The 24,156-nt window shown below is 38.9% G+C and overlaps 1 protein-coding gene across 5 annotated transcripts in view; it reads right to left on the reverse strand.

The window, feature by feature from the left end:
- IL33 (interleukin 33) overlaps positions 1–24,156 on the reverse strand; it is a 128,665-nt gene that overhangs the window by 40,288 nt on the left and 64,221 nt on the right. For 3 of the 5 annotated variants that reach the window (XM_059888985.1, XM_024995527.2, XM_059888983.1), the window contains exon 2: positions 621–672. The gene's annotated coding sequence lies outside the window, so the exon portion shown is untranslated. 5 annotated transcript variants of the gene reach the window in all.

The following is a 24,156-nucleotide window of genomic DNA, read 5'->3' on the forward strand; positions in this document are numbered from 1 at the left end:
TAAAGCATTTAAAGAAGCTGACTTTGTTTAGTCTCTGGCTCTGTGGTTTTAGTGTGATCAACATTTTGAATTATTCAGTTCAATGTATTGTTTTATTCCCTTTGGTTTCCCCACCTCATGTCTCACATATGTGACAAATAGATTCAAGGAATTAGATCTGGTAGACAGAATGTCTGAAGAACTATGGACAGAGGTTCCTAACATCGTACAGGAGGTGGTGACTGAAACCATCCCAAAGAAAAAGAAATGGAAGAAGGGAAAGTGGTTGTCTGAGGAGGCCTTACATATAGCTGAGAAAAGAAGTGAAAAGCAAAGGAGAAAAGGAAAGATATACCCAATTGAATGCAGAGATCCATAGAATAGCAAGAAGAGATAAGAAAGCCTTCTTAAGTGAACAATGCAAATAAATAGAGGAAAACAATAGAATGAAAGAGACTAGAGAGGTCTTTATTTAGAGATACTAAAGGACCATTTCATGCAAAGATGGGCACAATAAAGGACAGAAATGGTGAGGACCTAACAGAAGCAGAAGAGATTAAGAAGAGGTGCCAAGAATACACAGAAAAACTATACAGAAAAAATCTTAATGACCAGATAACCACAGTGGTTTGGTCACTCACCTAGAGCCAGACATCCTGGAGTATGAGGTCAAGTGGGCCACAGGAAGTTTTACTGTGAAAAAAAAAAAAACTAGTGGAAGTGATGGGATTCCAGCTGAGCTGTTTAAAATCCTAAAAGATGATTCTTTTAAAGTGCTGCACTTGGGGGGCAGTCCTAAGATGGCAGAGGAATAGGACGAGGAGACCACTTTCTCCCCCACAAATTCATCAAAAGAACATTTGAACGCTGAGTAAATTCCACAAAACAACTTCTGAATGCCAGCAGAGGACATCAGGGACCTAGAAAAGCAGCCCATTGTCTTCGAAAGGAGGTAGGAAAAAATATAAAAGATAAAAAGAGAGACAAAAGAGGTAGGGATGGAGCTCTGTCCCGGGAAGAGAGTCTTAAAAAAGAGAGGAAACACTCTCACTACTGAGTCTGTGGTGAGCCTTGGAACCACAGAGGGCAACATAAACAGGAGGAAAAATAAATAAATACTTAAAATCCACAGATTACATGCCCAATGGTAACTCCCCCAGTGGAGAAGCAGTGCAGACGCCTGCACCTGCCACTAGCAAGCAGGGGCTGGGCAGGGAGAAGCGGGCTACATTGCTTAGAGTAAGGACCAGGCCTGAATGCCCCAAGGGCAATCTGAGGAAACTAACTTGGGAAAGCAAACCAGACTGTGGGATAGCTATCGTGCGAAAAGCCCTAACCTAAGACACCACCAGGCCCGCTCACAGAACAAAGGACTGATTAGAGCTATGTGAAAAGCCCTAACCTAAGACACTGTCAGGCCTGCTCACAGAACAAAGGACAGGCAGGCGAGGGCAGCCAGAGCCGGAAAGGGGCAATCATGGCCCCAGAGAGGCATTATCTACCAAATGCAAACAGGCTTTGTTGCTAACCAAGACTTCTTGCACGGTCAACATCCATCTGAGAAGGTGTGCCTGTTGTACACCCAGAAAGCCAAGTGGCAGGGATGAGGGAGGCAATAAGTCACAGCGACCGTGCTCGCCAAACACCTGGTCACCTGAGCTGCTCAGACCTGGGAAGGGCACAAAATGCAGGCCCAACCGAGTCTGCACCTCTGAGGACTACCCAAGTACCTGAACCTGAGTGGCTTAGACCTGGGAAGTACATACAACCCAGGGCTGGCCTCAGACGGTTCCCGGCAGAACAACCTAGAGCCTAAGCAGTGTAGACTGGAAAACCACACATGCTGTGAGTGGGGATAAACCCAGTGTGGCTGAGACACTGTGAGCACACACCAGTGTTATTTGTTTGCAGCGTCCCTCCCTCCCCACAGCATGACTGAACAAGCGAACCTAAAAAAGTGTCTACCACCACCCCCTTGTGTCAGGGAGGAAATTAGACACTGAAGAGACCAGCAAACAGAAGAAGCTAAAACAGAGGGAACCTCCTTGAAAGTGACAGGTGCAATGATTAAAACCCTAGTTAGTACTGACTACATAGGAAGGGGCCTATAGATCTTGAAAATTTATGCTGGGTTAAGGAATTATCGGAAAATGAATTGACCCCACACTGCCCATAACAACACCAGAGAAAGTCCTAGATATATTTTTGCTATTTTTACTATCATTCTTTAATCTTTAAAAAAGTTTTTTTAATTTTTAAGTCCTCTATTACTCCTTTAATTTTCATTTTTGTAATCTACTATTACTTTGCAAAAAAAAAAAGAGAGAGAGACCCTATTTTTTAAAACAAACTTCATATATATATATATTTTATAATTTTTGTGACTTTTTTTCTTTAATATTGTATTTTTGAAAATCTAAACTCTACTCTAGATTTTTAATCTTTGACTTTTGGTATTTGTTATCAATTTTGTACCTTTAAAAACCCAATCTTCAGTACCCATTTTCACTTGGGAGTGAGATTACTGGCTTGACTGCTCTCTCCCCCTTTGGACTCTCCTTTTTCTCCACCAGGTCACCTCTATCTCCTCCCTCCCCCTTCTCTTCTCTACCCAACTCTGTGAATCTCTTTGTGTGTTCCAGATGGTGGAGAACACTTAGGGAACTGATTACTGGCTGGATCTGTCTCTCTCCTTTTGATCCCCACCCCCTTTATCCTCCTGGCCATCTCTGTCTCCTTCCTCCCTCTTCTCTTCTCTATATAACTCCATGAACATCTCTAAGCGGTCCAGACTGTGGAGCACACATAAGGAAGTGATTACTGGCTAGCTTCCTCTCTCCTCTTTTGATTCCACCTCAAATGGCAACCCACTCCAGTGTTCTTGCCTGGAGAATCCCAGGGATGGGGGAGCCCAGTGGGCTGCCATCTATGGGGTCGCACAGAGTCAGACACGACAAGCAACTTAGCAGCATCTCATCCTGGTCACCTCTATCTCCCTCCTCCCTTTTCTCTTCTCCATGTAACTCTGTGAACCTCTCTGGGTATTCCTCACTGTGGAGAAACTTTTCATCTTTAACCTACATGTTTTATCAGCAGTGCTGTATACATGGAGAAGTCTTGAGGCTACTGTAAAAATAAGACTGAAAACCAGAAGCAGGAGGCTTAAGTCCAAATCTTGAGAACACCAGAGAACTCCTGACTCCAGGGAACATTAATTGACAGAAGCTCATCAAATACCTCCATACCTACACTGAAACCAAGCATCACCCAAGGGCCAACAAGTTCCAGAGCAAGACATGCCACGCAAATTCTCCAGCAACACAGGAACATAGCCCTGAGCTTCAATATACAGGCTGCCCAAACATTTCATAACTCATTACTGGACAATTCACTGCACTCCAGAGAAAAGAAATCCAGCTCCACCCACCAGAACACTGACACAAGCTTCCCTAACCAGGAAACCTTGACAAACAACCCATACAATCCCACCCACAGCAAGGAAACTCCACAATAAAGAGAACTCCACAAACTGACAGAATACAGAAAGGCCACCCCAAACACAGCAATATAAACAAGATGAAGAGGCAGAGGAATACCCAGCAGATAAAGGAACAGGATAAATGCCCACCAAACCAAACAAAAGAGGAAGAGATAGGGAATCCACCTGATAAAGAATTCCAAGTAATGATAGTGAAAATGATCCAAAATCTTGAAAACAAAATGGAATCACAGATAAATAGCCTGGAGACAAGGATTGAGAAGATGCAAGAAAGGTTTAACAAGGACCTAGAAGAAATAAAAAAGAGTCAATATATAATGAATAATGCAGTAAATGATATAAAAAACACTCTTGAGAGAACAAATAGTAGAATAATGGAGGCAGAAGATAGGATTAGTGAGGTAGAAGATAGAATGGTAGAAATAAATGAATCAGAGAGGATAAAAGAAAAACGAATTATAAGAAATGAGGACAATCTCAGAGACCTCTGGGACAATGTTAAACTCCCCAACATTCGAATCATAGGAGTCCCAGAAGAAGAAGACAAAAAGAAAGACCATGAGAAAATACTTGAAGAGATAATAGTTGAAAACTTCCCTAAAATGGGGAAGGAAATAATCACCCAAGTCCAAGAAACCCAGAGAGTCCCAAACAGATAAACCCAAGGCAAAACACCCCAAGACACATATTAATCAAATTAACAAAGATCAAACACAAAGAACAAATATTAAAAGCAGCAAGGGAAAAACAACAAATAATACACAAGGGGATTCCCATAAGGATAACAGCTGATCTTTCAATAGAAACTCTTCAGGCCAGGAGGGAATGGCTGGACATACTTAAAGTGATGAAAGAAAAACAACCTACAGCCCAAATTATTGTACCCAGCAAGGATCTCATTCAAATATGAAGGAGAAATCAAAAGCTTTACAAACAAGCAAGCAAAAGCTGAGAGAATTCAGTACCACCAAACCAGCTCTCCAGCAAATGCTAAAGGATCTTCTCTAGACAGGAAACACAAAAAAGGGTGTATAAACTCGAACCCAAAACAATAAAGTCAATGGCAACCTTTTTCTCAAGCACACACGGAACCTTCTCCAGGATAGATCACATCCTGGGCCATAAATCTAGCCTTGGTAAATTCAAAAAAACTGAAATCATTCCAAGCATCTTTTCTGACCACGATGCAGTAAGATTAGATCTCAATTATAGGAGAAAAACTATTAAAAATTCCAACATATGGAGGCTGAACAACACGCTGCTGAATAACCAACAAATCACAGAAGAAATTAAAAAAAAAATCAAAATATGCATGGAAACGAATGAAAATGAAAACACAACAACCCAAAACCTGTGGGACACTGTAAAACCAGTGCTAAGGGGAAGGTTCATAGCAATACAGGCATATCTCAAGAAACAAGAAAAAAGTCAAATAAATAACCTAACTCTACACCTAAAGCAACTAGAAAAGGAAGAAATGAAGAACCCCAGGGTTAGTAGAAGGAAAGAAATCTTAAAAATTAGGGCAGAAATAAATGCAAAAGAAACAAAAAGAGACCATAGCAAAAATCAACAAAGCCAAAAGCTGGTTCTTTGAGAGGATAAATAAAAGTGACAAACCATTAGCCAGACTCATCAAGAAACAAAGGAAAAAATCAAATCAATAAAATTAGAACTGGAAATGGAGAGATCACAACAGACAACACAGAAATACAAAGGATCATAAGAGACTACTATCAGCAATTATATGCCAATAAAATGGACAACGTGGAAGAAATGGACAAATTCTTAGAAAAGTACAACTTTCCAAAACTGGACCAGGAAGAAATAAAAAATCTTAACAGATCCATCACAGGCATGAAAATTGAAACTGTAATCAGAAATCTTCCAGCAAACAAAAGCCCAGGTCCAGATGGCCTCACAGCTGAATTCTACCAAAAATTTAGAGAAGAGCTAACACCTATCCTACTCAAACTCTTCCAGAAAATTGCAGAGGAAGGTAAACTTTCAAACTCATTCTATGAGGCCACCATCACCCTAATACCAAAACGTGACAAAGACGCCACAAAAAAAGAAAACTACAGGCCAATATCACTGATGAACATAGATGCAAAAATCCTTAACAAGATTCTAGCAATCAGAATCCAACAAAACATTAAAAAGATAATACATCCTGACCAAGTGGGCTTTATCCCACAAATCAATCATTCTTCAATACCCACAAATCAATCAATGTAATACACCACATTAACAAATTGAAAAATAAAAGCCATATGATTATCTCAATAGATGCAGAGAAAGCCTTTGACAAAATTCAACATCCATTTATGATAAAAACTCTCCAGAAAGCAGGAATAGAAGGAACATACCTCAACATAATAAAAGCTATATATGACAAACCCACAGCAAACATTATCCTCAATGGTGAAAAATTGAAAGCATTTCCCCTGAAGTCAGGAACAAGACAAGGGTGCCCACTTTCACCACTACTATTCAACATAGTTTTGGAAGTTTTGGCCACAGCAATCAGAGCAGAAAAAGAAATAAAAGGAATCCAAATTGGAAAAGAAGAAGTAAAACTCTCACTGTTTGCAGATGACATGATCCTGTACATAGAAAACCCTAAAGACTCCACCAGAAAATTACTAGAGCTAATCAATGAATATAGTAAAGTTGCAGGATATAAAATCAACACACAGAAATCCCTTGCATTCCTATACACTAATAATGAGAAAATAGAAAGAGAAGTTAAGGAAACAATTCCATTCACCATTGCAAAGAAAAGAATAAAGTACTTAGGAGTATATCTACCTAAAGAAACAAAAGACATATATATATATATAAAACTATAAAATGTTGGTGAAAGAAATCAAAGAGGACACTAATAGATGGAGAAATATACCGTGATCATGGATCAGAAGAATCAATATAGTGAAAATGAATATACTACTCAAAGCAATCTATAGATTCAATGCAATCCCTATCAACCTACCAACAGTATTTTTCACAGAGCTAGAACAAATGATTTCACAATTTGTATGGAAATACAAAAAACCTCAAATAGCCAGAGCTATCTTGAGAAAGAAGAATGGAACTGGAGGAATCAACCTACCTGAATTCAGGCTCTCCTACAAAGCCACAGTCATCAAGACAGTATGGTACTGGCACAAAGACAGAAATATAGATCAATGGAACAAAATAGAAAGCCCAGAGTAAACCCATGCACCTATGGACACCTTATCTTTGACAAAGGAGACAAGAATATACAATGGAGAAAAGAAAATCTCTTTAACAAGTGGTGCTGGGAAAACTGGTCAACCACTTATAAAAGAATGGAACTAGAACACTTTCTAACACCATACACAAAAATAAACTCAAAATGGATTAAAGATCTAAACATAAGACCAAAAACTATAAAACTCCTAGAGGAGAACATAGGCAAAACACTCTCCGACATAAATCACAGCAGGATCCTCTATGACCCACCTCCCAGAATATTGGAAATAAAAGCAAAGGTTCTGCACAACAAAAGAAACTATAAGAAGGGTGAAAAGATAGCCTTCAGAATGGGAGAAAATAATAGCAAATGAAGCAACTGACAAAGAATTAATCTCAAAAATATACAAGCAATTCCTGCAGCTCAATTCCAGAAAAATAAACGACCCAATCAAAAAATGGGCCAAAGAACTAAACGGACATTTCTCCAAAGAAGACATACAGATGGCTAACAAACACATGAAAAGATGCTCAACATCACTCATTATCAGAGAAATGCAAATCAAAACCACAGTGAGGTACTATTTCACGCCTAGATATCCATCAGCAGATGAATGGATAAGAAAGCTGTGGTACATATACACAATGGAGTATTACTCAGCCATTAAAAAGAATACATTTGAATCAGTTCTAATGAGGTGGATGAAACTGGAGCCTATTATACAGAGTGAAGTAAGCCAGAAAGAAAAACACTAATACAGTATCAGATCAGATCAGATCAGTCACTGTATGATTCTGTATGATTAAGCCATTTTGGAAGAGGTTGCTGTATCATTTCAGTTCAGTTCAGTTCAGTCGCTCAGTCGTGTCTGACTCTTTGCGACCCCATGAATCGCAGCACGCCAGGCCTCCCTGTCCATCACCAACTCCCGGAGTTCACTCAGACTCACGTCCATCGAGTCAGTGATGCCATCCAGCCATCTCATCCTCTGTCATCCCCTTCTCCTCCTGCCCCCAATACTAATGCATATATATGGAATTTAGAAATATGGTAACGATAACCCTGTATGCAAGACAGCAAAAGAGACACAGATGTATAGAACAGTCTTTTGGTCTCTATAGGAGAGGGCGAGGGTGAGATGATTTGGGAGAATGGCATTGAAACATGTATAATATCATATGTGAAACGAATCGTCAGTCCAGGTTCAATGCATGATACAGGATGCTTGGGGCTGGTGCACTGGGATGACCCAAAGGGATGGTATGGGGATGGAGGTGGGAGGGGGTTTCAGGATGGGGAACACGTGTACACCCATGGTGGATTCATTTTGATATATGGCAAAACCAATACAATATTGTAAAGTAATTTGCCTCCAATTAAATAAATTTATATTAAAAAAAAAAGTGCTGGATTCAATATATGCCAACAATTTGGAAAACTCAGCAGTGGCCACAGGACTAGAAAAGGTCAGTTTTCATTCCAGTCCCAAAGAAAGTCAATGAGAAAGAATATTCAAACTACCATATTCATTTCACATGCTAACAAGGTAATACTCATTTCACATTCTAGCAAGGTAATACTCAAAATCTTTCAAGCTAAGTTTCAACTGTACCTGAACTGAGAGCTTTCAGATGTACAAGCTGGATTTAGAGAAGGCAGAGGAACCAGAGATCAAATTGCCAATTGCCAATCTGTTGAATCATAGAAAAAAACAAGGGAATTCTAGAAAAACATCTCCTCTGCTTCATTGACTGTGCTAATGACTTTGTCTGTGTAGATCACAACAAACTGTGGAAAATTCTTAAAGAGATGGGAATACTAGATCTTACCTACTTCCTGAAAAACCTGTATGCAGGTCAAGAAGCAACAGCTAGAACTGTACATAGAACAACAGACTGGTTCAAAATTGGGAAAGGAGTAGTACATCAAGGCAGTATATTGTCACCCTGCTTATTTAACTTATATGCAGAGTACTTCATGCAAAATAAATGCCAGGCTGGGTGACTCACAAGCTGGAATCAAGATTGCCAGGAGAAATATCAACAACCTTAGATTTGCAAATGTTACCACTCTAATGGCAGGAAGCAAAGAGGAACTAAAGAGCCTCCTAATGAGGGTGAAAGAAGAGAGTGGAAAAGCTGGCTTAAAGCTCAACATTCAAGAAACTAAGATCCTGGCATCTGGTCCCATCACTTCATGACAAATGGGGAAACAATGGAAACAGTGACAGACTTTATTTTTGGGGGCTCCAAACTCACTGTGGTTGGTACTGCAGGTATGAAGTTTAAGAGACACTTATTTCTGGGAAGGAAAGCTATGATAAACCTAGACAGTGTATTAAAAAGCAGAGACATTACTTTACTGACAAAGGTTCTTACAGTCAGACCTTATGTTTTTCCAGTAGTCATGAACAGATGTGAGATTTGGACCATAAACAAGGCTGAGTGCTTAAGGATTGATGCTTTTGAATTATGGTGCTGGAGAAGACTCTTGAGAGTCCCTTGGACAGCAGGGAGATCAAAGCATTCAATCCTAAAGAAAATCAACCCTGAATATTCTTTGGAAGGACTGATGCTGAAGCTGAAGCTCCACTACTTGGCCATCTGATGCGAAGAGCCAACTCATTGGAAAAGACCCTGATGCTGGGAAAGATTGAGGGCAGGAAGAGAAGCAGGTGACAGAGGATGAGCTGGCTAGATAGCATTACTGACTCAGTGGACAATGAGTTTGAGCAAACTCAGGGAGATTGTGAAGGACAGGAAAGCCTGGCATGCTACAGACTATAGAGTTGCAAAGAGTTGGACATGACCCACCAACTGAACAACAACAACATGAAAAATCAGCCCCCACAAATCTTTGCAGCTTGAAATCATACTCAGTACCTGTGTGCTTCCAAAAGCCTGAAATATAGAATTAAATATAAAATGGTTGTAGGTTGCTAGTATCCCAAGTCATATTGGAAAGACAAACTCAAATCTTATCTTGATGAATCTTATGAACTGCATCCCAAGCTGCAAAACATTTAAACAAAAAAAATTTCCCAGATGAATTAGTTATTTGCAGCCAAGATTTGTTAAGCAAACAAGAATAGTAGGCACCATGTTGAGAGAGACAAAAGGGAACAGACAGCAGAAACCACCTTGCCAAGACTTTATGTATTAGGACAATCACAAATGACATATACAACAGCTGATTTTAATATGTTTAGGTAGTGTTCTAAAAAGATTGAAGACATGAACAAAGAACAAATGGATATGAAAAAGATCCAAATAGAATATCTAGCAATGAAAAACATATTGTTGAAATTATAGCTCCGTGTATTGATTAAACAGATTAGACACAAATGAAGAGTCAATAAACTAGAAAATATACCTGAAAATATTCCTTGGAATATAGTCAAGGAATACTTAAAAGGGGCTAAGAAACTGAAAGAACAGGATGAAACAGTCTAATGTGTATCTAGTTGGAATTTTAAAAGGCGGTAGAATAAGAAAGAAGTGATATTTAAAGAAATAAAGGCTGAGAACTTTCCAGAATTATTGAGAGACTCAAATCCTGAGATCTAAAAATCCCAATGTGGGTTTAAAAAACAAAAGAAATAAATATACATCTTGACATATTAATTATGAAACTGCAGGACATTTTTAAAAAGAGAGAAGATTGTAATGTCAGCCACTAAAAACAATGAAACAATTTGGATTAGAAGAAAGGAATTTTTTATTGGATTTATGGATGAGTATGTAGTCTTAGAACTATGTAGTCCAGAATCCATGAAATTAGCGTCAGATATTTCTAGAACCACTAAAGCACATTTTTTAGTCCACTGAGTACCATTAAAAACTGCAGGACTGGTCTAAAACTCCTTGTTTTACAGATGAAGGAAGTGACACTCAAAGCCAGTCTTCTTCAAGGTCACACAGCTAGGAAGTGAGTACATGGTGGAGCCAGGACCAGAACTTAAGTCCCCAACTCACAGAGCCATAGCTATGACTGCTCTTTCCTCTATAACCCGATGCTGTTTCTTTAAAAATTTAAGCAACAGCAGCAAAGAAAAACAAAATGAAGAAAGTACAGGGAAGACTTCCATTTTATCAGGTAACTTTTTGATGCTGTTGTTTTGTCTCACTTACATAATTTAATAAATATTTGAATAACTTCTTCCACAGTACAATGTCCCATCTCTAGGAACCAAGGAAACTGCTCACTTTTTTTGGATGGGGATAAAGGCATGCAGCCTTGCTTTGTTTTCTTCTAGCTTGTAGGACAATGTGAGGGAAGAGTGAGAAAAGTTTTAGAAGATGTGATTAAAACTGAGTCACAGAAAATGTTACTGGCATAACATTACATTAGTGACAGGGGAACAAGGAGTGGGAGCAAAATTCCAGCCTGGACAAAGGTTTTGCTGAGAAATACACAAGGTAAAAGCAGGTGTTAAACCACAGTGTGTGGATATACCTGAGTCACTAGGTCATAAAATCAGCTTTCAAAACTGAAGATAAAATCCTATCTGTTTTGCTTCAGTTCACTGTTTAGACTTGCCTTGCTTTGCTTTCTAAAAGGTTTATATCTAAGAACTATGAAGTAGCTTGTATATGATTCCTGCTGGTTATTGCCACATTGAAATAACTGTCCAGTGTTGTTGAATCTCCTTATTTCTTGAGGAAAGCCAGAAATCCAGATTTATGAGAAGTTTACTTAATTTAAATCCTGACAACAAATTCCGTATTTTACAGAAGCCTGGTAGACCATCAGTTTAGAGATATCTAAATATTTTCTGTTTCCACTCTCCTAATTCATTTATTTCAGCCACTGAAGTCTGGTTGCTGCCTACCCTCCCTTTTTAAGAGTTCTCCTTACCTCTTAAAGGGAGAATCCCCAAGATTCTATCAACCTGATTTACTCTTTTCTGTCATTTGTGGCTGACCTTACCCACTCCATGATTTCAGTACTACTCACCCCTGCATTCATCATGCCCAAATCTAGACCTTTATTAAACTTTCAGCATCCACATACCTAACCACCTATTGCACATCACCCCCAGGACTGTGGCTGTGCAAACTCAACTTGTCTACACCTGCACCTTTCCTGTATTCCCGCCACCATCCAGCCAGCTGCCCAGATTAAAAATCTCTGCTCTTCCCTCTCCTTTACCACCAGAGTCTAAAATCTTCCACCTTAGAAAAATCCCCACAATCCAGCCAAGCCTGTCTCTCCACTTCTCATGCCACAGCTTAGTGTTGTTCCACATCTCTCACCTTGACTATGAGGGTAGCCTGAACCATTTCTGGGGGATTTCAGAGCTAAGCAGTAAAAAGAGCAGATTTAGATATGTTGTGGGGAGGGGTGAAAAAATGAGAAGAAAAACTAGGATGGGAAGTAGCCACATAGCCACAGGTCAAGCTAGTTGAGATCATGAGGTATGACACTCTTCCTGGTAATGCATGCCAGAACTTCCACTCCCCTTAACATAAGTTCATTTTACCAAAGTAATGTTTTTTATAAGAAATTTAGGAAATAATGAATAAAATTTATAATTCCATTACTCAAGTGGAATTACTTTACATTCTGTTATCTTAGAGTTTTTATATATGTATATTTTTAAATAGCACCGTCTGTTACTATTTTATAATTGTTTTCATTTAGCAATATACTATGATAAGCTTTTTCTGATTATAAAATTAATCTATGTATCAGAAAACTTGTGAACATAAATATTACCAGAAATTACACTGCCAAAAAAAAGTTTATACCTAGATCCACAAAGGAAGACAACTTGCAAGGTTAGACAATGAAGATATATCAAACTCTATTATTCTTGTTTATTTATAAAATGATAGTAATTTTATCTGTTCGTATGTATGCTTGGAAGTGTTATTTCTGGATCTTGCCTAGTCTCTGCAAATACATGCTAACAAGTGTGAATGCCAGTATGGATGGCAACAATTCAACCAAAACAATTGCTTAATCAAAGATAAGAATTTGCCCATTAATATCACCATTGACTCTGGGAATATTGCCCAGATTCCAGAGCCTAACACGACTTATTATTTGTGAATTATTATAATTCCAAATCCTAACAAGGATAGGGTTCTTTGGGCAGCATCTGAAATTCTATCAGATGACTTGATGTTTGTTTTTTTTTAAGAGAGACATCAGATTTTAGACAAGAAAAGCATTAGATTTTGAAGTCTAACCTCAAAGAATGCAATAGTTATCTTTCAATTCCTAAAGTAGTAGCCTTTGGGTGTGGTGCATTTATTAACTACATAAAACATTGATAAGAAGAGTTTCCTCCAGATACCACAAATATATATATATCTTTAAAGCCAGTGAAAGTGTACCTAACTTCCATTCCCAGTGCAAAGGGATGCCACTAGATACTTCTGGAATCGATCCTGGAGGTAGTAGACTTCATTTGAAGGCAGATTTGGAAAACTGAGGAATAACAAGAGGAGCTTCTGAAAGGGTGAGCCAGATATTTATAGTAGTGGGGAAATAAGGAATCTAATCTCTAAAATTTAAGACCAAAGGGGACTTCCACAGCAACAGTGTAGGCAAAAAAATAAAATTAAGGGCCAAGAAAAGGCAACCCAAAGCAGTAGTTGATATAGCAAATCTTTGCATTGGTGGAAGATAAATGTACCAGACCTGCTTTAAAAATAAAAACAGTTAAGGAAAAAGCTTCTTTAAGGATGGAAGTCAACTGCTACGTAGTACGCTCTAGCAATATTATGAAGATTAAATGTAAGTTCTAAAAATATGTTTTCCTTTGTCTGAACTTTCTACTTTAAAGCTTCTGACACTCAGCAAAAAATATGAATTGCTGCTGAGCATCCAGGAAGACAGTGAACTCTGAGAGATGGTGTTTTCAGTGTCATTTCAAGCTGGTTTTAGAAAAGGCAGAGGAACCAGAGATCAAATTGCCAACATCTGCTGGATCATCGAAAAAGCAAGCAAGTTGCAGAAAAACATCTATTTCTGCTTTATTGACTATGTCAAAGCCTTTGACTGTGTGGATCACAATAAACTGTGGAAAATTCTGAAAGAGATGGGAATACCAGACCACCTGACCTGTAGAGAACCTATACACAGGTCAGGAAGCAACAGTTAGAACTGGACATGGAACAACAGACTGGTTCCAAATAGGAAAAGGAGTACATCAAAGCTGTATATTGTCACCCTGCTTATTTAACTTCTATGCAGAGTACATCATGAGAAACACTGGGCTGGAAGAATCACAAGCTGGAATCAAGATTGCCAGGAGAAATATCAATACCTCAGATATGCAGATAACACCACCCTTATGGCAGAAAGTGAAGAGGAACTCAAAAGCCTCTTGATGAAGGTGAAAATGGAGAGTGAAAAAGTTGACTTAAAGCTCAACATTCAGAAAACGAAGATCATGGCATCTGGTCCCATCACTTCATGGCAAATAGATGGGGAAACAGTGGAAACAGTGTCAGACTTTATTTTTTTGGGCTCCAAAATCACTGCAGATGGTAATTGTAGCCATGAAATTAAAAGACGCTTACTCCTTGAAAGGAAATTTATGACCAACCTAGACAGCATATTAAAAAGCAGAGACATTACTTTGCCAACAAAGGTCCATCTAGTCAAGGCTATGGTTTTTCCAGTGGTCATGTATGGATGTGAAAGTTGGACTGTGAAGAAAGCTGAGCACCGAAGAATTGATGCTTTTTTTTTTTTTTTTAGGTTGCCTGTTAAATTTTTTTTTAATTTTATTTTATTTTTAAACTTTACAAATTGTATTAGTTTTGCCAAATATCAAAATGAATCCGCCACAGGTATACATGTGTTCACCATCCTGAACCCTCCTCCCTCCTCCCTCCCCATACCATCCCTCTGGGTCGTCCCAGTGCACTAGCCCCAAGCATCCAGTATCTTGCATCGAACCTGGACTGGCAACTCGTTTCATACATGATATTTTACATGTTTCAATGCCATTCTTCCGAATCTTCCCACCCTCTCCCTCTGCAACAGAGTCCATAAGACTGTTCTATACATCAGTGTCTCTTTTGCTGTCTCATACAAGTTCATAGCAAAACAGGCATACCTCAAGAAACAAGAAAAAAGTCAAATAAATAACCTAACTCTACACCTAAAGCAACTAGAAAAGGAAGAAATGAAGAACTCCAGGATTAGTAGAAGGAAAGAAATCTTAAAAATTAGGGCAGAAATAAATGCAAAAGAAACAAAAGAGACCATAGCAAAAATCAACAAAGCCAAAAGCTGGTTCTTTGAAAGGATAAATAAAATTGACAAACCATTAGCCAGACTCATCAAGAAACAAAGGGAGAAAAATCAAATCAATAAAATTAGAAATGAAAATGGAGAGATCACAACAGACAACACAGAAATACAAAGGATCATAAGAGACTACTATCAACAATTATATGCCAATAAAATGGACAACGTGGAAGAAATGGACAAATTCTTAGAAAAGTACAACTTTCCAAAACTGAACCAGGAAGAAATAGAAAATTTTAACAGACCCATCACAAGCACGGAAATTGAAACTGTAATCAAAAATCTTCCAGCAAACAAAAGCCCAGGTCCAGACGGCTTCACAGCTGAATTCCACCAAAAATTTAGAGAAGAGCTAACACCTATCCTACTCAAACTCTTCCAGAAAATTGCAGAGGAAGGTAAACTTCCAAACTCATTCTATGAGGCCACCATCACCCTAATACCAAAACCTGACAAAGATCCCACAAAAAAAGAAAACTACAGGCCAATATCACTGATGAACATAGATGCAAAAATCCTTAACAAATTCTAGCAATCAGAATCCAACAACACATTAAAGAGATCATACACCATGACCAAGAATTGATGCTTTTGAACTGTGGTGTTGGAGAAGACTCTTAGGCATCCCTTGGACTGCAAGGATATCCAACCAGTCCATTCTAAAGGCGATCAGTCCTGGATGTTCATTGGAAGGACTGATGCTGAAGCTGAAACTCCAGTACTTTGGCCACCTCATGTGAAAGTTGACTCATTGGAAAAGACCCTGATGCTGGGAGGGATTGAGGGCAGGAGGAGAAGGGGACGACAGAGGATGAGATGGCTGGATGGCATCACTGACTCGATGGACATGAGTTTGAGTGAACTCCAGGAGTTGGTGACGGACAGGGAGGCCTGGTGTGCTGTGATTCATGAGGTCGCGAAGAGTTGGACACGACTGAGTGACTAAACTGAACTGAACTGAACCTAAGAAAAATTTGCCTTCCCCAGTGCCAATGAAGAGGTCTGGAAGAAAACTAAACCCCTAAGAGATGTGATTGCTGTCCCACTTCACAGCACAAGATACATCAGGAATACACATTCACACACAGAAGTGCATGCAGAACACCAGCTGAGAGCGAATAGGAGTAACTGACCAGCAGAAAAGAATATATAGACGCATTCAAAACTAGAGATCAAGCCCTGAGCCTTTGGAGTGGGAGCACTGAAGCCAAGACCCTAGACTACCAGAGAACTAACTCTGCTGCTGCTGTTAAGTCACTTCAGTCGTGTCCGACTCTGTGTGACCCCATAGACGGCAGCCCACCAGGCTCCCTTGTCCCTGGGATTCGCCAGGCAAAAACACTGGAGTGGGTTGCCATTTCCTTCTCCAATGCATGAAAGTGAAAAATGAAGTGAAGTCGCTCAGTCATGTCCGACTCTTAGCGACCCCATGGACTGCAGCCTACCAGACTCCTCTGTCCATAGGGTTTTCTAGGCAAGAGTACTGGAGTGGGGTGCCATTGCCTTCTCCAAGAACTAACTCTAGGGGGTATCAAATAATGAGAACTCACACAAAGGAAACCACTTGAATACAAGACCCGGCATCACCCAACCACCAATAGCACCCTGTGTAGGACACCTCATCTAAACAGCAGTTCAGTTCGGTTCAGTCGTTCAGTCATGTCTGACTCTTTGCAACCCCATGAATCGCAGCATGCCTGTCGCAGCTCCCTGTCCATCACCAACTCCCGGAGTTCACTCAGACTCACGTCCATCGAGTCAGTGATGCCATCCAGCCATCTCATCCTCTGTCTTCCCCTTCTCCTCCTGCCCCCAATCCCTCCCAGCAGCAGAGTCTTTTCCAATGAGTCAACTCTTCGCATGAGGTGGCCAAAGTACTGGAGTTTCAGCTTTAGCATCATTCCTTCCAAAGAACACCCAGGACTGATCTCCTTTAGGATGGACTGGTTGGATCTCCTTGCAGTCCAAGGGACTCTCAAGAGTCTTCTTCAACACCACAGTTCAAAAGCATCAATTCTTTGGTGCTCAGCTTTCTTCACAGTCCAACTCTCACATCCATACACTACCACTGGAAAAACTATAGCCTTGACTAGATGGATCTTTGTTGGCAAAATAATGTCTCTGCTTTTCAATATGCTATCTAGGTTGGTCATAACTTTCCTTCCAAGAAGTAAGCGTCTTTTAATCATTGCAGTCACCATCTGCAGTGATTTTGGAGCCCCAAAAAATAAAGTCTGACACTGTTTCCCCATATATTTCCCATGGAGTGATGGGACCAGATGAGACGAGCAACCCCATGTCCAAGGAATGGTGGCTGCAGGAGGGCCTAGAGGAGTTATTCCACGTTCAAGGTCAGGAGGGGTGGCAGTGAGGAGATACCCCTCATCCAAGGTAAGGAGCAGTGGCTGCACTTTGCTGGAGCAGCCGTGAAGAGATACCCCACGTTCAAGGTAAGAGAAACCCAAGTAAGATGGTAGGTGTTGCAAGAGGGCATCAGAGGGCAGACACACTGAAACCATAATCACAGAAAACTAGTCAATCTAATCACACTAGGACCACAGCCTTGTCTAACGCAATGAAACTAAGCCATGCCTGTGGGGCCATCCAACACAGGTGGGTCATGGTGGAGAGGTCTGACAGAATGTGGTCCACTGGAGAAGGGAATGGCAAACCACTTCAGTATTCTTGCCTTGAGAACCCCATGAACAGTATGAAAAGGCAAAATGATAGGATACTGAAAGAGGAACTCCCCGGGTCAGTAGGGGCCCAATATGCTACTGGAGATGAGTGGAGAAATAACTCCAGAAAGAATGAAGGGATGGAGCCAAAGCAAAAACAATACCCAGTTGTGGATGTGACTAGTGATAGAAGCAAGGTCCGATGCTGTAAAGAGCAATATTGCATAGGAACCTGGAATGTCAGGTCCATGAATCAAGGCAAATTGGAAGTGGTCAAACAGGAGATGGCAAGAGTGAATGTCGACATTCTAGGAATCAGTGAACTAAAATGGACTGGAATGGGTGAATTTAACTCAGATGACCATTATGTCTACTACTGAGGGCAGGAATCCCTCAGAAGAAATGGAGTAGCCATCATGGTCAACAAAAGAGTCTGAAATGCAGTACTTGGATGCAGTCTCAAAAAAGACAGAATGATCTCTGTTCATTTTCAAGGAAAACCATTCAATATCACAGTAATCCAAGTCTATGCCCCAACCAGTAATGATGAAGAAGCTGAAGTTGAATGGTTCTATGAAGACTTACAAGACCTTTTAGAACTAACACCCCAAAAAGATGTCCTTTTCATTATAAGGGACTGGAATGCAAAAGTAGGAAGTCAAGAAACACCTGTTGTAACAGGCAAATTTGGCCTTGCAATACGGAATGAAGCAGGGCAAAGACTAATAGAGTTTTACCAAGAAAATGCACTGGTCATAGCAAACACCCTCTTCCAACAACACAAGAGAAGACTCTACACATGGACATCACCAGATGGTCAACACCGAAATCAGATTGATCTAAACAGCAAACAAAACAAAAATACAAACAAAATCATCAGCAGACAGGATTACCACCTCACTCAGCCTTGCCCATCAGAGGAAAAACAAACAAACAAACAAAAACTCAGCACAAATCTCACCCTATAAGAAGCTTACAGAAATCACTGGACCAAAGTTATAAGGCAGAAACCAAAAGGAAGAAGAATTCAACCTTGAAGCCTGGGAAAAGGAGACTTCAAACACAAGAAGTTAAAATAATAATAATAATGAAAAGGCGGAGAAATACTACACGAATGAAGCAACAAACTAGAAACACAGAAGTCCAAATAAATGGAGAGGAAATAGGCAAACTACCTGAAAAAGAATTCAGAATAATGATAGTAATGATAAAAAACTTTGAAAGCAAAATGGAGAAAATACAAGGATCAATTAACAAAGACCTAGAAGAGTTAAAGAATATACATAGAGAGACAAACAACATGATTACTGAAATCAAAAATACTCTAGAAGGAATCAATACCAGAATATCTGAAGCAGAATGAATCAGTGAGCTGGAAGATAAAATGGTGGAAATAACTTCTGAAGAGCAGAAAAAGTAAAAAGAATGAAAAGAACTGAAGATAGTCTCGGGGACCTCTGGAACAATATCAAAAACACCAACATTCAAATAATAGGGGTCCCAGAAGAAGAAGAGAAAAAGAAAGGGAATGAGAAAATTTTTGAAGAGATTATAGTTGAAAATTTCACCAACATGGGAAAGGAAATAGCCAATCAAGTCCAAGAGGCACAAAGGGTCCCATACAGGATAAAACTATGGAGAAACACATCAACACATATGCTAATTAAGCTAACAAAGACTAAACACAAAGAAAGAATATTGAAAGCAGCAAGGGTTAAAAGCAATAAGTAATGTACAAGGGAAACCCCCTATGCTTAACAGCTGATCTTTCAGCAGAAACCCTGCAGGCCAGAAGGGAATGGCAGGATATATTTAAAGTACTGAAATGGAAAAATTTACAACCAAGATTACTGTACCTGGAAAGGGTCTCATTCAAAATTGATGGAGAAATCAAAAGTTTTTCATACAAGCAAAAGTTAAGAGAATTCAGTACCACCAAACCAGCTTTACAACAAATGTTAAACAGACTTATATACTCAAGAAATACAAAAGAAGAAAAAAGATTTACAAAATCAACCCCAAACAATTAAGAAAATGGCAATAGGAACACATATATCAATAATTACTTTAAATGTAAATGGATTAAATGCTCCAACCAAAAGACACAGACTGGCTGAATGGATACAAAAACAAGACCCATACATATGCTGTCTACAAGAAACCCACTTCAGACCTAAAGACACATATAGACTGAAAGTGAGAGGATGGGAAAATAGATTCCATGCAAATGAGAAGTAAAAGAAAGCTGGAGTAGCAACCCTCATTTCAGACAAAATAAACCTTTAAATAAAGAATATTACAAGAGATAAGGAAGGACACTATGTAATGATCAAGAGATCGATCCAAGAGGAAGACATAACAATTGTAAATATCTATGCACCGTACGTAGGAGCACCTCAATACATAAGACAAACACTAACAGACATAAAAGGAGAAATTGACAATAACACAGTAATACTAGGAGATTTTAACACCCCACTCACACCAATGGACAGATCATCAAAACAGAAAATTAATAAGGAAACACAAGTCTAATGATACATTATGATTCATTAGATAAGATGGATCTCATTGATCTTCAGGACATTCCATCCGAATGCAGAAGAATACACTTTCTTCTCAAGTGCACATAGAACATTCTACAAGATAGACCACATCTTGGGTCACAAATCAAACCTCAGTAAATTTGAGAAAATTGAAATCATATCAAGCATCTTCTCTGACCACAATGCTATGAGACTAGATATCAATTACAAGAAAAAAAAATGCAAGAAACACAAACACATGGAGATTAAACAATATGCCATAAATAACCAACAGGTTACCGAAGAAATCAAAAGGTAAATCAAACAATTTCTAGAAACAAATGACAATGAAAACATGACAACTTAAAACTTATGGGATGCAGCAAAAGCAGTTCTAAGAGGAAGTGTATAACAATACAATTCTATCTCAAGAAATAAGAAAAACATTGAACAGACAACCTAACTTTACACCCAAAACAACTGGAAAAAGAACCAAAAAAGCCCCAAAATTAGTAGAAGGAAAGAAATCATAAAGATCTGAGCAGAAATAAATGAAAAAGAAATAAAAAAATAATAGTAAAGAATAATAAAACTAAAAGCTGGTTCTTTGAGAAGATAAACAAAATTGACAAACCTTTAGCCAGATCATCAATGAAAAAAGAGAGAAGAATCAAATCAACAAAATTAGAAATGAAACAGGAGAGATTACAACAGACAATGTAGAAATACAAAGGATTGTAAGAGACTATTATGAACAACTATACAGCGATAAAATGGATAACCTGGAAGAAATGGACAGATTCTTAGAAAAGTTCAATCTTTGAAGACTGAACCAAGGAGAAATAGAAATTGTGAACAACCCAATTACAAGCACTGAAATTGAATCTGTGCTCAAAAATCGCCCCAAAACCAAAAGCCCAGGAACAGATGGCCTCACAGAGGAATTCTGTCCGACATTTAGAGAGGAGCTAATGCCTGTCCTTCTAAAACTTTCAAAAAATTGCAGAGGAAGGAACACTTCCAAACTCATTCTACGAGGCCACCGTCACCCTTATACTAAAACCAGACAAAGACAACACACAAAAAGAAAACTACAGGCCAATATCACTGATGAACATGGGTGCAAAAATCCTCAACAAAATTTTAGCAAACAGAATTCAGCAACACATCAAAAAGCTCATACACCATGATCAAGTTGGGTTTATTCCAGGGACGCAAGGATTTGTCAATATATGCAAATCAATCAATGTGATACACCATATCAACAAATTGAAAGATAAAACCATATGGTAATCTCAATAGATGCAGAAAAAGCCTTTGACAAAGCTCAGCACCCATTTATGATTAAAACTCTTCAAAAAATGGGCATAGAAGGAATCTACCTCAACATAGTAAAGGCCATATATGATAAGCCTACAGCAAACATTACTCTCAATGGTGAGAAACTGAAAGCATTCCCCCTAAGAACAGGAACAAGACAAGTGTGTCCACTCTCACCACTACTATTTAACATAGTTCTGGAAGTCCTAGCTATAGCAATCAGAGAAGAAAAAGAAAGAAAAGGAATCCAGATCAGAAAAGAAGTAAAGCTCTCACTCTTTGCAGATGACATGATACTGTACATAGAAAACCCTAAAGATAGTATCAGAAAATTACTAGAGCTAAGCAGTGAATTTAGCAAAGTTGCAAGATACAAAATCAATACACAGAAATCACTTGCATTTCTGTATACTAACAATGGAAAATCAGAAAGAGAAATTAAGGAATCAATCCCATTCACCATTGCAACAAAAGGAATTAAATATCTAGGAATCAACTTACCTAAGGAGACAAAAGAACTGTATACAGAAAATTATAAGACACTGATGAAAGAAGTCAAAGATGACATAAACAGATGGAGAGATATTCCATGTTCCTGGGTAGGAAGAATCAATATTGTGAAAATGACTCTACTACCAAATGCAATCTACAGATTCAGTGTGACCCCTATCAAATTACCAATGGAATTTTTCACAGAACTAGAACAAAACATTTCACAATTCATATGGAAACACAGAAGACCCTGACTAGCCAAAGCAGTCTTGAGAAAGAAGAATGGAGCTGGAGGAATCAACCTTCCTGACTTCAGATTATACTACAAAGCTTCAGTCATGGAGACAGTATGGTACTGGCACAAAAACAGAAATATAGACCAATGCAACAAGATAGAAAGCCCAGAAATAAACCCATGCCCCTACGGGTACCTTATTTTTGACAAAGGAAGGGCGAATTTACAATGGGGCAAAGATAGCCTCTTCAAAAAATGGTGCTGGGAAAACCGGACAGCTACATGTCCAGAATGTAACTAAGAATGAAATTAGAACACTTCCTAACAACACTCACAAAGATAAACTCAAAATGGATTAAAGACCTAAATGTGAGACCAGAAACTATAAAAACTCTTAGAGGAAAACATAGGCAGAGCACTTGATGACATAAATCAAAGCAAGGTCCTCTATGACCCACCTCCTAGAGTAATGGAAATAAAAGCAAAAGTAAACAAGTGGGACCTAATTAAACCTAAAAGCTTTTGCACAGCAAAGGAAACTATAAGCAAGGTAAAAAGACAACACTCAGAATGGGAGAAAATAATAGCAAATGAAGCAATTGACAAAGGATTAATTGCCAAAATAAGCAAGCAACTCATACAACTCAATACCAGAAAAACAAACAACCTAATCAAAAAGTGGGAAAAAGACCTAAACAGACATTTCTCCAAAGAAGACATACAGATGGCTAACAAACACATGAAAAGATGCTCAACATTGCTCATTATTAGAGAAATGCAAATCAAAACCACAATGAGATATCACCTCACACCAGTCAGAATGGCCATCATCAAAAAATCTACAAACAATAAATGCTGGAGAGTGTGTGGAGAAAAGGGAACTCTCTTACACTGTTTTTGGGAATGTAAATTGATACAGCCACTATGGAAGACAGTATGGAGATTCCTTAAAAAACTAGGAATAAATCTACCATATGACCCAGCAATCTCTGAGGAATATACCCTGAGGAATATACCTTGAGGAAACCAAAATTGAAAAAGACACATGTATCCCATTGTTCATTGCAGTACTATTTACAGTAGCTAGATCATGGATGCAACCTAGATGTCCATCGGCAGATGAATGAATAAAGAGGTTGTGGTACATATACACAATGGAATATTACTCAGCCATAAAAAGGAATACATTTGAGTCAGTTCTGATGAAGTGGATGAACCTAGAACCTATTATACAGAGTAAGTTGAGTCAGAAAGAGAAAGATAAATATATTCTAACACACATATACGGAGTCTAGAAAAATGGTACTGAAGAATTTATTTGCTGCTGCTGCTGCTGCTAAGTTGCTTCAGTCGTGTCTGACTCTGTGCGACCCCAGAGATGGCAGCCCACCAGGCTCTCCCGTCCTTGGGACTCTCCAGGCAAGAACACTGGAGTGGGTTGCCATTTCCTTCTCCAATGCATGAAAGTGAAAAGTGAAAGAGAAGTCTCTCAGTCGTGTCTGACTCTGAGCGACCCCACAGACTGCAGCCTACCAGGCTCCTCTATCCATGGGATTTTCCAGGCAAGAGTACTGGAGTGGGTTGCCATTGCCTTCTCCATTGACCTGACAAGTTTGCTTAAAGGTAATATATCTAACAGAAAGACATAAAAGTATTTGCCAAAATATATGTAAGGGAATGTTCCTAGCAGTCCTAGTCATGTAACTCCAAGCTGGAAACAATGCAAATGTCCATCTACATCATAATGGATAAATTATGGCATGTTCATTTAGAAGAATTCTAACTAGTAATGAGAGTAAACAAGCTACTTCTATATGCAACACAGAGGCATCTCACAAGCATAATCTTGAGTGAATGAGGCCAGACAAAAAAAGGTAAATAATGTGTGAATTTATTTATAAATAGGTCAAAACCCCCACAGGCAAATTGAATGTATGTTAGAA

The sequence above is a fragment of the Bos taurus genome, chromosome 8 (genome assembly GCF_002263795.3).
Source record: "Bos taurus isolate L1 Dominette 01449 registration number 42190680 breed Hereford chromosome 8, ARS-UCD2.0, whole genome shotgun sequence".
NCBI lineage: Eukaryota > Metazoa > Chordata > Mammalia > Artiodactyla > Bovidae > Bos > Bos taurus.